Genomic DNA, 15,719 nt, shown 5'->3' on the forward strand with positions numbered 1-15,719 from the left:
TGGGTCTTGGCTAGGTTTGGTTTCTGTTTTAAGTTTTAGTTGGAATTTGTCACTGAAATTGTTATTACTGCTTGTGGCCGAAAAGTGGTTTGCTAGGTTGTCTGCTTTTTCGCTAGGGGTTGTTGAGTTATTTATGTTAGGTGTCTTTTGGTGACGTTTTAGGCCTCTAACGGCGTGGATTTTACGCCAGACCGTTCTGGCGTCTGTACGGTTGTTTAATCCCTCACAGAATTTTTTCCAGTCTCTAGTTTTTGCTATTTTAACTAGGTTTTGTACCTGGTGGTTTAGTTGGTGAGCTACTGGTATGTGGTTATGGTCGCGTTTGGCTTTGTTGAAGGCTGTTTTACGTTTTTGTCTAGTTAGTTCTATTTCCTCGTTCCACCAGGGTACAGAGGGCCTACCCGATTTATTGGGTTTTTTAAAGGGGATTGCGCTTTTGGCTGCGTTTATTATGAAGTCCGTTAGGTTTTGGCAATATATTTCTGGGTCACTATTTTCTAGTTCTACTAGGTTAGCTTGGTTGCATATGTCTTGGAATTTATCCCAGTTAGCCTGGTTGTAGTTAAATTTAGGTTCTGAACTTTCGGATTGATTTGGGACGTTAGTGTTTCCTATGGTTATGTTTATGGGGAAGTGATCACTTCCTAGGGGGGCGTCGTGAACTTCCCATTGGGTACTTTGAGCTAAGTCTGCTGTACATATGGTTAGGTCGATAGCCGACATGTTTTTATTGTTTTTGTCGTATCTGGTAGGTTGGTTGTTATTTAGTAGTACTAAATTATTTGTTTCTATCCATTCTGATATTAGTTTGCCGTGATTATCTAGTTTATCTCCCGTGCCCCAGGAAGGGTGGTGGGCGTTGAAGTCTCCTAGAAAGATGGTAGATTTGTTGCCTATCTTTGTGAGTATGTTTAGATCCTCCGGTTGGATTTTCTGTTGTTGCCAGTGGTAGATGTTTATGATGTTTATTTTTTGGTTTTTAAGGGTGATTTGGATACCATTGGCTTCTAGGTTTGGGGTGTTTATTTTGATTTCCTCGTAGCTTATGTCTTCTCTAATTAGTATTAGTAGGCCACCTGATGCTCTTATTATTTTGGTTTTAGGTCGATCATGTCTGACTATGTTGTAGTTTGGTAGGTGAAATTTGGATTTATTGGAGAATTTAGTTTCCTGGATGCACGCTATGTGTGGTCCTTGTTTTAGTTTAAATCTAGCTTTTAATTCGTGGCTGTGGGAGTTAAGCCCGGCCGCATTCCACTGAAAGATATTTAGGCCTGTCATTATGTGGGCTTTTAGTGTTTGGAGATTACGATTTTGGTTTGGTTTTTGGTTTATAGTCCTGCGATTGCTAGGTTGTAACTATCGTAGAATTCTTGGTAGGTTTGGGTAGTTAGATTTAGTCTATGTGCTACCTGGTGTAGGTTAGTGGCTTTAAGGTCTGGTTTGATTTCTTTAAGCATGTATACTAGTAGGAGTGTGAAGCTATTTAGTTTGGTGGTTAAAGTTTCGGGTTCAGGTTGAGTTTGGGGTTTGCGTTTGCGATTTTTCAGGGTTTTGGGGGCTGAAAATGTTTTATCATTTATGTTTTGATCAGTTGTGGTTTGGGAGTCATCTAGGTTAATTAGATTGGTTTCCTCACTATCCATGGGAGTTGTGTGGGTGTTTGGTTGTGTTGGAGTAGGTGTACTGGGTATTTCAATGGGTTTAGTAATGTTTAGTTTTTCGTGTGTTGCTTGCTCGTGTGTGGTTGTTGATGCCCTGGTGGCTGTAGATTGTATGGTGTTGGGGTGAGATATGGTAGGTTTAGTGAGTTTTGGTTTAGGTGCGGGTGTGGATGCGGCGACTGGTTTGGGTGTGGCGAATGTTGGCGGGTGGTGTTGGGTTTGGGTGTTTGTGGCTGATGCTTGTGGTGTTGGCATGAGGACGCCGTCGTACGGGCTCTGTAGGTGTGGTTGGTTGTTTGGTTGTGGTGTGGGTAGTAGGGGTGTTCTTGGATGCTGTGTCAGTTTTCGTGTTTGTAGTTTGGCCGAGTCGATGTTTATGTGTCGGTTGGCCTGTTGGGTGAGTGTGTGTTTGTGGGGGCATTTGTTGGATAGTGAGGAGTGGGTGTTTGTTTTGCAGTGAATGCACCAGGGGGCGCATGGCCCTAGACATTGAGGTTGAGCGCAGTTTCTACATTTAGTTTTTTGATATTTACATCCGTTAGCGGTGTGATTGTATTGGAGGCAGTTTGTGCACTGTTTGACTTGTTTGATATAGGGTTTAACTTCTAATTTAGATGACGCTCCGAAGGAGATGTGTTTAGGGGCTTCTGGATACGTTTCTGATTTTTGGAAGTTTATGATGACTATCGGCGTGTTGGTTATTCTACCGTTCCTATTTGATGTAATTCTTTTAGTGCTGGTTATTTTAGGTTGGGGGAAGGAGCCTGTGTTTAGATTTGCTTCGTTACTGTAGAATTCTAGGTCCTCCTCTGACTCTCTAGGGTTTACTCTAATTACTCCTCTAGTGTATAGTTGCCAGTTTGGGGTTTGGTGGGTTACTGTGTATTGAAATATTTCCGTTATTTTTTTGGCTGCGTTAAGTGATTGTTGGTCCGGAAAGATGATCTGAAATCCTTTGTGGGCTTCCCTGATTTTATCGAAGAGTATTTGTTGTTTTTTAAAGAATGATCCTACTTTATTGGCGGAGAGTACCTTACTTAGGATGTTTATGGGGCCAGCCGCGCAGAAGTAGAGGGCGAAGGTGACTATAGATGCGGGGGTGGAAGGTGATGCAGGTGTTGTGTTTGAAGCGTTTAGCTTCCGTTTCTTTGGGTTTGTTGTGGTTGCAGGCGAATCCGGAGTTTTGGTGGGAGAAGCGACTGTGGTTTGCTTTCCGAATTCGTGCGGGATGAGGGTTTCAGGTGTCCGATCGGAGGTGTTGTGGGCCTCCGATGGTGTGGGTGTGTCTGTGCAGTGGATGTCTGCCTGGGTGATAATGCGTGTGTCGGTCATGTCTGTGGTAGTGTAGCTGTTGTAGGTTTGTAGGTTTTGGTTTGGGGGAGGAGAGTGAGCTGGGAGGAGAGTGAACTAGGAATATAGTAGATTTATCGCTTATATGGAGTAGTTTGTTTAGATCCTCAGGTTGGACTCTTTGTTCCGCCCAGTGGTAAATATTTATGATGTTTATGTTTCGGTTATTTAATGTGATTTTAATGCCGTTGGCTTCTAGGTCTTGGTAGCATCAAGGGATGTAGCTAATCCTAAATGAACATTAAACAAGTGACATAATCTCTTCTACAGAACACATGATCAAAGCCTGCCCCACCTTTGATGTTTATCATCTCGTTACGCTCACAACAGCTCATTAGCAATATGAACTCAATGTCAACTCATGGTGGATTAGGGATTAACAGGGCAATTAGTGACAGGTGGGTATTATCACTTGCAATTGTCTGTTAATTACTTAATTGAGTAGTAACGGCTTAGTTAGTTTCCAACCACACTGACTGCTATGCTACTTATCAAGTCAGTTTACTGGTAACATGTTTCGCACAAGTGGTACCGGTTCTTAAACCAGGGAAACCCCCAAAAGACCCGGACTCCTACAGACCTATCTCCCTTACGTCCCACATTTGTAAAATTATGGAATCCATCATTAATAACAGACTAAAATTCCAAATTTCAACCAACAACCTTTTACAGGAGGACCAGAGCGGCTTTAGATCAAACCGTCAAACACTAGATCATATTTTACATCTGGAACATGATGTTAAAACTGCACTCGCCCAGAAACAATACACCCTGGCTATCTTTATAGACTTTAGTAAAGCTTTCGATATGGTTTGGCATAATGGCCTGATTCAAAAACTTAAAGAAAAAGCCATAGATGGTAGAATTTAAAATTTCATCCACTCCTTCCTAACTGACAGAAATATCACAATTAAAACCAACAACTCACTCTCTGATCTACATTCTTTACAAAATGGTACCCCACAGGGAACCATTATCTCCCCAACCTTGTTTAACTTCCTGATAGACGACATATTTCCCCCCAACCCAAATAACACCACCACTGCTAAATTCGCCGATGATATATCTTTCTGGACGTCGTCTACTTCTATAAACAAACTCCAAAAAAGGATTCAACCTTAATAAATCATATTCAAAAATGGGCCTCCCAGTGGGGATTCAAAATAAACACACAAAAAAACATCGGCTTACTTTTCAAAAAGAAACGTATGCAAAATTATACACCCAAACTAACACTTAACAATGAACCCATCTTATTCAAAAGTCAAGCAAAATTTCTAGGAGTAACATTTGACAAACAACTAACATGGGCTACCCATATTCATAACTTGGTCTCATCCTGTCAAAAAGATCTAAACCTAATGAGAGCCATCAGCGGCTCTGACTGGGGTGCTGACAAACAAACTCTACTCAACATATATAAATCACTCATATTACCCAAAATTGACTACGCCGCTCCGGTTCTCCACTCAATCACTGATAAACTTAACCAAAAACTAACATCTATCCAGTATAAGGCCCTTAAAACAGCCCTGGGCACCAGAACCGGCGCCTCCCTTATATCACTTCTACTAATCTCAGGCACTACGTCAATTAAGCTCAGGCGAGATCAAGCCACACTAAATTACTGGGCTGGGGCCCAACATAACCCCATATTTAAACAAATAACAGATAAATACACAAATCTCAGACCGGCAACACTCAAAAAGTTTAAGAACATATTAAACACTCACCCCCCAACCACACCTACATCAATGACAAACCAGCTCCTAACACCGATTGTTCACTCCACAAACTCTTTAGCACCCAAACCGACTTAACAAAACAAGACAAACTACAAATAACAAACCAATATATACATCAAATCTGGCCTAATCACTCACATATCTACACCGACGCCTCCCAAAACAACAACAACATTACAGGCCTAGGAATGCAAGTCACCCAACCAGCTCCCATCACCACAAACTTCCATTATACTAATTACTCACACACTATTACAGCAGAATTACTCGCCATTCAATGTGCATACCATTATATTAAACAATCCAAGGATACTAACTTTCTAATTATTTCTGACTCATTAGGCCCTCTATCCCAAATTCAAAACAAAATATCAAAACACGTCAAGACATCATAAACAATATCATACACATTCACAATAACATTACAGCAACAAACAAAACAATATCACTACTCTGGGCACCTGCACACATAGGATTACAAGGAAACCATCTAGCAGACACAGCAGCAAAATTAGCCACCACACACCCATCCCCATGCATCAATTTCAACACAAGTAAGGCCGAAGTCCAATCAATAATTAGAAAAAACATAAATAGTCTAAATTTCCAAATTAATATTCAAAATTCAAAGTCCAACTGGATCAAATCACTTTTCATTAAACCTGTCATCAAATGTCGCAACTTTACTAAGTCAATCATCAAGGATAAAATTATAAATAGAATGTTCAGTGGCCAAATAAATACAAATGAAACACTCTATAAACAAAACAGACATCCCCATCCAAACTGCACACATTGCAATATACCAGAAAATCTTGATCACATATTCAACCATTGCAAACAACACAAACACCAACAAGATCAACTATATAACTCTCTCCCTCCCCATTACAGAAACAATATTAGCCTATTACTTACCCGACTAGCAATCCCTCTAAATATACCCATATAGCTAAATTCCTAAAATCAACCAACCTAATTAACAGACTTTAGAACCATCCCAAACAAATCCCAGTCAACAATAGCTATCTACAAAATCACCATTTTTTCAATTTAGGTTCGGGATCCAAATTCCTAGCGCGGATTGCCTTCTCCGACGTCCACGCGACAAATTCTCCCATATCCAGCCACACATTACCATGTTCACTTATCCAGCCACATACCCAAGCCCAGCCAACTCGCTCCCGACACTCACCCCCTCCACTCTCGCCTGACCCCCCCCTCCGTAAATAACCAAGAGTCCCCTTTTCTTTTTATTTTTACTGGTAGATTAGGTTTCTCCCTCCCCTTCCCTTTTAACTATATTATTAAATAGTTATATTACTATATTAGCATATCAGCCTACCTGATTTTATCAGTATTTGTCTCTCCCACTATATTTCCAAGTAGCTTAGGTTTCTCACAGCACCATATCTCTCAAGTAAACTCTCTTATCCCATTCACCAACTTTACTGCTTTCTTTTCGTTCTTTTCTCCTTTTAATTATAGTTTTTTGGGCCAGTCGATTATACTCTTATTTCCCAATATTGTTTGTTTACCTAAAACCCGCCTGGCCCCGACTGCCAAATAGCCGGCGGCTGAAGCGGTCGTAAAATCCCCTAAATCTCTCTCTCTCTCTGGTAACATGTTTCTGTGGACCAAGGAAATGTAACATGCCAGATACTTAAAAAGTTCTACGCATCAGTTATAAAATAATGACAGTTTTGATATGCAATTCTCCCTACAGAGACATTTAACATTTGAACTGTCTGTTGAAACTATGATGATGCTAATATACAAGTCGCACAAAACAACTCATTCATATACTGGTACCTAGCCAAACATACATAATTTTTTTACGCATATGCATATGCTTGTACACATATACCTCTACTGGCATATCACACATACAAACAATCATTAGATGGATGTAATCGTTCAAAAATATTTTACTTATAATAACAAGTGAACAGATTCTGTAATAGCATGGTTAATATTGGGAGATGTTTTAGCATTTCCATTTTCACAGAATCGAAGTCATTTCCTTTCATGACTCAAATCAGCTTGTAGTGATTTAAATTCACATAAAACTGATTCATGTCAAATGACCTATCCCGCATGTGTGGCACCTGTTATAAAAATACAATTCATTACTTATTTGTGTGTCCAAATTATGCTATTATTAGAAATAATAGGTATTATTATACAGCATGGATATGATATAAGAAAGCTTTATATAGAATTGTTGAAAGTTATGTACAGGAAAACATTGAAATAAATAAATCAATACCTGCATTTATCTCAGAATCTGGTAGATTTAATAAATACTGACTTCTCCTTCATTATCTACTTAAAATCAGATGATTACATTATTGCTCAACTGATAGATTGCAATAGTATAGAATTAGTATTTTATTAATACTTATTTTGTATTTGAGCATCATTTAGATAAGCTTGTTTGCAAATCCAGTTCACTATGAATTTTTTTTTGTTTAAAACACATGTAGTAGAACATATTGCAATAGTTAAGACCTGAAAAGAAGTTATGTGTAGGATCCTCAAAATGGTATCCACAAGAGCAGGTTGTAGAATCATGTTGGTGTTTGTTGTTTAACTCTGCACTCAGCCATATTCCAGCTATATGACGGCGGTCTGTAAATAATCAAGTCTGGACCAGACTATCCAGTGATTGACATCATGAGCATCGATCCACGCAATTGGAATACAATGACATGGATCAACCAAGTCAGCGAGTCTGACCACCCGATCCATTAAGTTATCTCTTACAACAAGCATAGGTTGATCATGTTGATGGGGACCAACTTCAACCTGGAATCCCCACATGAGTAAGTATGCGGCTGTTAGCTTTGTTTCACGTTTAACGCCACACTCAGCAATATCGCAGCTATGTGGCAGGAATCTATAACCAGGGTATTTTGGAAAAAGGGGTTTTTAATATTTACTTAAAATGTAGTTTACTAAATGAAGCTTTTGGGTAAAATATGGATGCATATGAGAGAAGTGACCGTACAGGGTCAGGGCAACAACTCCTGGGGCAAGTGATTATTGGTTTTGCTTCTCTTAAGTGATAGAGTTTACCTTTCATTAGTACAATGAATTAGTAGAATTGGTCTTGCAATAAAAATGTCAGACGGGAGATAAATGGATGGAACAAAATTGTTAGTCTTGTGGTGGTCAAATAGTTCTGAGTATTACTGCTGGATTAGAATGTCAAAATAACATGATTAAGTATCTATTCGGTGCCTTCCAGTCTGACAGAGTATTTGATGGTATTTGATTATATGAGTATGTCCGAGTTGACCAATGACCCTAGGGAAGTAATCAAGGTGGTCAGTCGAGAAGAGTATTTGATGGTAAAACTAATTATAATGGAAATTGGGGTTCATTAGAGGAATGACTATTATGACTCATTTTTCATGATGTCAAATATGATTTTGGTGGGAGGAGCTAAAAGGATCACCGATAGTATTTTGGGAGTTGTCCGAGAGTGGTGCGGGGAGTCGGGAGCATACAGCTGAACAGAACGGTTCACTGTGGTTTTGGGATCCCGAGTCAGAAAAGAAGTAGAGTTAACGTTCATCAGAAAAACCATCAGGCTCTTCAACCATCATCTAGGTATGTGTTGTATTTATATCAGGTAACAACAAGAATATATCTGAGGACCATGTGTGTGTATTTATGATTAACTCTATCATAAATAAAAAGGACTGGAGCAAACCATCGGACTTGTGATTTTGAGATAGCTACATCATCCCTAGAACCAAGGAGTAGTTGATAAGTAGAAGTGACCATAGGTAGAAGGGTAACGTACCCGGAACCTAAGGTTACATATGGCGGAGTTGCTCTAAGATCACCGTACCATGCTCATCACAAGTTTGAACAGTTTGCATCTGCAGCTGAGTTGCTGGACACTTGATGGTTGTTAGCCTGACACGAGCCGATGCTATTTGCCATTCACAGTAGGTGATGTCCTGTAAAGCGTGAATTGATTGTGAGGGAGGTGTTTTGCCCTTGTATTTGTGAACTATGCTCACCAGCGGGACTATGGTTCACTGTTTGAAAGCCGTGGAGTGGTCAGTTTCCCATGAAGAGACTGTGTTATTGATTTCTTTGGTAGTACGGCTACGACCATAACAGTGATATTGATTTTCTAGTGTGGGACAGTCACACTGATGGAGGACCCTGGCTGCACGCTTGTGTGCATAGGAACTTTCTGCAGTATTATAGGACTGTTATTATCTCTCATCACCACCAATGAGCACGAGAAGTCTTGAAATTATGATGTTGAATTTGGACATATTGTCAGAGAAGAACCAAAGTGACTCAAAATGTTTCATGACAATGAAAATTGTTCTGCCTCTGATATTACAGAGACAAATGACAGTTTATTTTCAAGAGGACTTGGGAATAAGGATAAATTAGAGAACAATTTTGCAGCTTTAGCAAGGGCTTTTTCCCTAAGTCAGTTTTCTCTTGAGAAATTCAATGGAAGTGATCCAGAAATTGCAAGTTCATGGTTAAGCAGATATGAGAAATTTAATTCTTTACATAATTATTCAGAAGAATGGACAAAGACAGCATTTAGTTTATGGTTAGACAAAAATGCTTTGAAGTGGCATGAAGCTCAAGACTTCAGTGAAAGGTCCTGGAATGAGGTGAAGACAGCTTTCCTTGCAAGGTACAAACTAAATTCAGCAAAAAGATATGAAAGACTAGACAAGCTTTATAATAGGAAACAGAAACAGTCTGAGGATTTTGAGGACTTTCTTCAAGAATTGCAATATGAAGCAAAACGTCTTGAAAGACTAGACGACAACTTTCTCATGGATGCCTTCATTAGGAATTCTCAACCTCACATTAAACAGTTCATTTTGACAAGATTGCATAAGACCAAGGATCAAGTCCTGGAAAGTGCAAGAATAGCAGATGCTGCATTTGGACTGGCCACATCAGAGAATGACAGACTTGTGTCTGTTATAGAGGAGCTCGTTGGTCAAGTATCCTTATTGACCAGTGTAGAAAATACTCGAACAGGAGGGAACTTTTCATACGAGCATCAGGATGACTCTATGTACAGAAAGCAGTACATTAAATCTGCGACTGAGTGTACTGATGACCAACAACCAGTGAAGAATGGGACACAAACATTCCATCAACATCACAGAATTGGTTGTGCATCAACACATGTTGATATCAGGGACATGAGTGACATTCATGTGCCCTGTGGACAAAACTGGAGCCCTGCTCCAAGGAATATGAACATGGAGGAGCATAGGGTGTCACAACCACAATTATGGAACATTTATGGACAATGAGGTAGGACACATTTTAGTATGTCTGAGAGTTTTGTGAGATCTATGCAATGTTTTCAATGCTGTAGGATAGGGCACCTAAGCAGATTCTACTTTTCTAATTAAGCCAAACATATGCAAGGGTTAACAGGGGCAGTGCTACATGTGGATTTGAGCCTGCTGCCAATATAGCAAATATTGATTTTGATAATGTTGGTAACATCATAGGCCACTCTTTTACAATGAGAAATAATACAGAACCAGATCATAGAAATGATAAGTGATTTGAGCGAGATTGTTGTTTTGACTTGTAGTGTGGGCTTATCTCACAGCAGTATTAGGGTTAAGATATCTGGAAAGACTTACAGTGCCCTATGGGACTCAGGTTAAACTTTGAGCTGTATGAATTCAAATATATTCTCAACTATTGGAGGTGGGAGTAGATTTCCTATAACGAAATGAGGTGCAAGGTCATTGGTCGGTGCAGAAGGAAAAATGTGTTTGGCATATCTAAAATTCCTCTTACAGTTGGTCAGCTATGTGTTGTACAGGACTTTGAGGTCTTTTAGCCTTATCAATTGATATGTTGTTAGGCTTAGATTTCTTGAGAAGCCAGAAGGCTAAAATTGATATTAGCCATAATAGGTTGACTTTGTAGGATGGACTTACAGAGATAAATTTCATTGCCTATTCAGATTAATACCAACCTTGTTACATGTATATGTGATGTGGTACCACCACCACACAGGAGATTTTGTTGCCGGTGTACATTAAGTTAGGCGTTTTGAGGCCGATTGAGTCTATTGCAGAATGGTTACGTGTGAGGTGCTAGATATCTCACTTCATCTGTCAATCAAGTACCATTGTTTAGGTTGATGAACCCTGCTAGTTCAGAGATTAAGTTAGCAATAGGTGTCATTGAAGAAGTCGATATTGCCAATGTGTATGGAGAGTTAGGAGACAGTGACACCACACACACCACGCCTATCACCACAGGTGACAAAGCATTCAACCATGTTGATATTGACGGGACTCATTGATTGACGGGAATATGGATATCCAAATATGAAATGGGAGTTGATAAGTCGTAGAGGAATGCGATACCAAGTCCGGGTGTCTCGAAAAGCGAAGGGGTCCTAAGTGAGTTTCTCAATTCAGAAATTGTGGAGAATTTCCATGTCAGAAGAACAATGACAGGGAAAGTGAAGAAAGAAAACAACAAAAAGTAAACAATAGAACTGCACGTAAGGAAGTGTGAAAATCATAAAGGTATATGATATACGGAGGATATGTAGATCCAAGGTTATAATAACAAGTTGGTTTTAGTCCCAAGTTATAGTGTCATGTGTCAAAGCAAATGGGTACCCAGATAGGAAATCAAGGATGATAATGAAAAGTCATAGAGGTAACATGCCTACGCAGATATGAGATGATGAACAACGTCGTAGAGGTAACATGCCTACGTAGATATGAAATGATAGTAAGTCGTAGAGGTCACATGCCTACGCTGTCAAGCCGTGGAGGAGACATGCCCACGTAGTAATAATGTCGACAGGGACGTAGAGGAGACATGCCTACGTTATTGGAATATAAACACATAGATGAGGACATGCCTATGCTGTTTCAAAGCTTGAAAGATCAAGTCTAGAGATGCCTGACAGTCTCTAGTGGTGAGGTAGATATGTTTCTACCTCAAGTTGCTGAGTATATTGAGGACAGTCGAAAGACTAACGATGAATTCACTCGGGACGAAGGACAGAGGGTCGATTTGTCTCGTAGCCTGGGTGAAGACCTATAAATCGGTCTTGGGATGTAGATGATTGGCCAGTCATATTTGTACAGAAGAGTTTTGCCTAGTCAGAAGGCTGTTGTATACCTCCTGTTGAGGAGAGGGAATGTTTCAAGAGAGTACAGACGGAATATTAAAGAGTTTTTTTTCATGAGTTATGATGCTGACACAGACAAAGACACAACAATAGGAGTGAAAAGGGACATACGGTTATATATTAATGGGATTGAAGATGTAAGAAATCAGAAGTTGTTTAAAAACAAGGCCTTTTTAACTTAAAAATATTCAACTGACCCACAAGTACAGCATATTATTGACACATGAACGGGAACTGTATGAACATAAGCGCTGTGTTCTGCGGTTAACTTAATGTTGCTAGACATTATTTATGAGAGAGTAATATGTTGTATGGTACATTGGTGACGATCAATTGGGATTGTTGTTTATTGTTTTCACTTAGGGAAGATATGGCTTCATAGGGATAACAGAGTAGGAACTGAGATCAGATTTAAAATCTGAGAGACAACTTGGATATTTGTGTTCTACAGGACCCTTAGGCTTCGCACTTAAAGCTATGATGACACTACTCATGATGTGGAACCCATTGACGACATGCATTCCGGATATCTATCTCTGGGGTAATACCTTCAGATATATGGGACGACTTAACGTACAAACAGACATGGTATCATATATTCACTACTGAATTGCCGAAGATCTCTAACAATCCAATTCTGCTTAGAGAGACGTGAAGGAATATTACTATTAGTCTTCAGGTGAATCATACATCCTGTGATGAGAATATTAGGGCTATATTGAATTTTACTTATCGCATACATGACGACACTTTCGAAGACATGTTAGAAGGGGTTACTTTGATCAGGAACATTATTGTTCAAGATCAAATTGTTGGTTCTCAGACTTGCTCCAAGAGAGCATTGCCACCTTTTATTGGTGAATTCTCACATAATTTGTTTGGTACCGCCGTGACAGTGACGTGAACATAATACATCAACATATCAATATCTTATCAAATCGAATGAGAGCGGAAGAAGCAGCTTTTAATGTGTCACAGGATTACAGTGGTTCGTACATGTCTAAGGCCAATGACAGAATGGACGGTTTGAAGCAAGGTATAAATGCAAATCATAATGAATTGCCTGAACTGATAAAGGTAGAGAGAGGATGGTAAGGTACGATGGTTTCAGGCCATGTATGCATATTGGATACAACTTGTTGCAAAGGAATTACATTTTGCTACTATGGTTGAAAGAAAGATTAATCAGTTGAGCACAGGATTATATAAGTTATTACAAAATGTACTATCACCCGAGTTGATACCTTTCCGACATTTAAGGCGGACTCCATCAAAAATAAGGAGAGCATTGAAATGTCACAGTTTTAGAAATTTAAGTGATCTCAGACATACTAGTGTCCTCTTGTATAAATGTTGATGTTATACTGTATTCAAGATGTTACTTTTACTACATGTTTTATGCTTTTGTGCTACCTATATGCATTTATTTATAATACATATGAATGGGTACACCTACCATATGAGAAAAACATATGTTGAATTTCATGAGAGAAAATATATCTGTTATATGTTACGAGGATGTTGTATATTGTGCATTGTATTGCACCTCAGGAGTTGATAGATTCCATGTGCGATCACTGCCCAATGAGACATTTGACAATATTCTATATAGGTGATGTCCAGTGACTTTACGATAAGTTGATGTTGAAAGAAAAAAAAATAATATTGTGATTGTTGAGTCAGGTGAGATGTTGTTTGTTTACTGAGTATAGATGCTGAAGCTTAATTTCAACATTTACTTGAGAAATTATAAGAACAAACTGTTGTAATCTTCAGTTAAAGAGGACTTCATGGAGTGTAATGCACAAATTTAAAGTAATTTCCTATTTGATTTATAAATGACTGAATTTTGGACAATTAACTCTTTTGGACATCAGAGTCAAAGTTTTTGCTGTCATACATGTAGGAATGAGCAACCTCATTCTATAAGATGATGGAGAGAATCATTTCTTTATAAACTTCCAGGACATGTTTGATTATTTGATATGGAGAACTTTTCCCACTGGATCGAGACCATAAGAGTCAGAGTAAGTTGAAGATGTTCTAGAACATACGGACATGGAACATGTTGATGATACAGAATAGTAAGATTATATATTGCATACATAGAACTCTGAAACTGATCAGCAGTTGGTTATTTGATGTTGTGATACTATTGTGATTTTTTTTGCCTGAAGAAAAATGCTCAGATGTCTATATATATATATATGAAATCAAAACGTTGAGAAGATGTTTTATTTCACCAATCTGCATCTACCGAAAAAGAAAAAAAACACACTGAAAACTTTACAAAGTATAATAATTTGATTATGTCTTTATCAGCCTTCACATGTCATTATTCTCAGATAGGTACAACCCAAGACAGATCCTATCTGAGACATTACCTTGTAAAATTTCATTGTATTGATTTTTCTCGTCCTCAGATGCATACACACACAAGTTGTTACATATTGATATTGTACTATTGTATTTACATCTTATATTCTATTATCATTGGTCAATCGCATGGGACATGCTCTACAACGAACGGGAAGGGCATGTATAACCAGGGTATTTTGGAAAAAGGGTTTTTTAATATTTACTTAAAATGTAGTTTACTAAATGAAGCTTTTGGGTAAAATATGGATGCATATGAGAGAAGTGACCGTACAGGGTCAGGGCAACAACTCCTGGGGCAAGTGATTATTGGTTTTGCTTCTCTTAAGTGATAGAGTTTACCTTTCATTAGTACAATGAATTAGTAGAATTGGTCTTGCAATAAAAATGTCAGACGGGAGATAAATGGATGGAACAAAATTGTTAGTCTTGTGGTGGTCAAATAGTTCTGAGTATTACTGCTGGATTAGAATGTCAAAATAACATGATTAAGTATCTATTCGGTGCCTTCCAGTCTGACAGAGTATTTGATGGTATTTGATTATATGAGTATGTCCGAGTTGACCAATGACCCTAGGGAAGTAATCAAGGTGGTCAGTCGAGAAGAGTATTTGATGGTAAAACTAATTATAATGGAAATTGGGGTTCATTAGAGGAATGACTATTATGACTCATTTTTCATGATGTCAAATATGATTTTGGTGGGAGGAGCTAAAAGGATCACCGATAGTATTTTGGGAGTTGTCCGAGAGTGGTGCGGGGAGTCGGGAGCATACAGCTGAACAGAACGGTTCACTGTGGTTTTGGGATCCCGAGTCAGAAAAGAAGTAGAGTTAACGTTCATCAGAAAAACCATCAGGCTCTTCAACCATCATCTAGGTATGTGTTGTATTTATATCAGGCAACAACAAGAATATATCTGAGGACCATGTGTGTGTATTTATGATTAACTCTATCATAAATAAAAAGGACTGGAGCAAACCATCGGACTTGTGATTTTGAGATAGCTACATCATCCCTAGAACCAAGGAGTAGTTGATAAGTAGAAGTGACCATAGGTAGAAGGGTAACGTACCCGGAACCTAAGGTTACAAATCAAACCTGGGTCTTCAGCACGAAGAGTAAACGCTTCAACCACTAGGCTACCCCACCACCAAAAATTCCCCCATGATAAAGTTGTCATCATGGTTATTGTTCAACTAGTTCAAGTGAAAATGTTCATACCCTTAAAATGTCTTATCTTCCACTTCACGATGATCTCTGATGCAAAACTTCCCTGTCATTAAAGCTGTTCTTGATTCTTCACATCTGGAAAAATATGTTGAGGCTATTAATCATTCTCACAGAGTAAAGGGAGTATATGAAATAAGACAGTGAGTCACATTAGCATACAAATTATCCAGTTAA

The 15,719-nt window shown here is 38.7% G+C and overlaps 1 protein-coding gene across 3 annotated transcripts in view; it reads left to right on the top strand.

The window, feature by feature from the left end:
* LOC124119335 overlaps window positions 1–15,719 on the top strand; it is a 124,951-nt gene that overhangs the window by 26,246 nt on the left and 82,986 nt on the right. The gene's annotated exons all lie outside the window — the stretch shown is intronic.

Source organism: Haliotis rufescens, unplaced genomic scaffold, assembly GCF_023055435.1.
Source record: "Haliotis rufescens isolate VD_foot unplaced genomic scaffold, xgHalRufe1.0.p SCAF_46, whole genome shotgun sequence".
NCBI classification, from domain to species: Eukaryota; Metazoa; Mollusca; class Gastropoda; order Lepetellida; family Haliotidae; genus Haliotis; species Haliotis rufescens.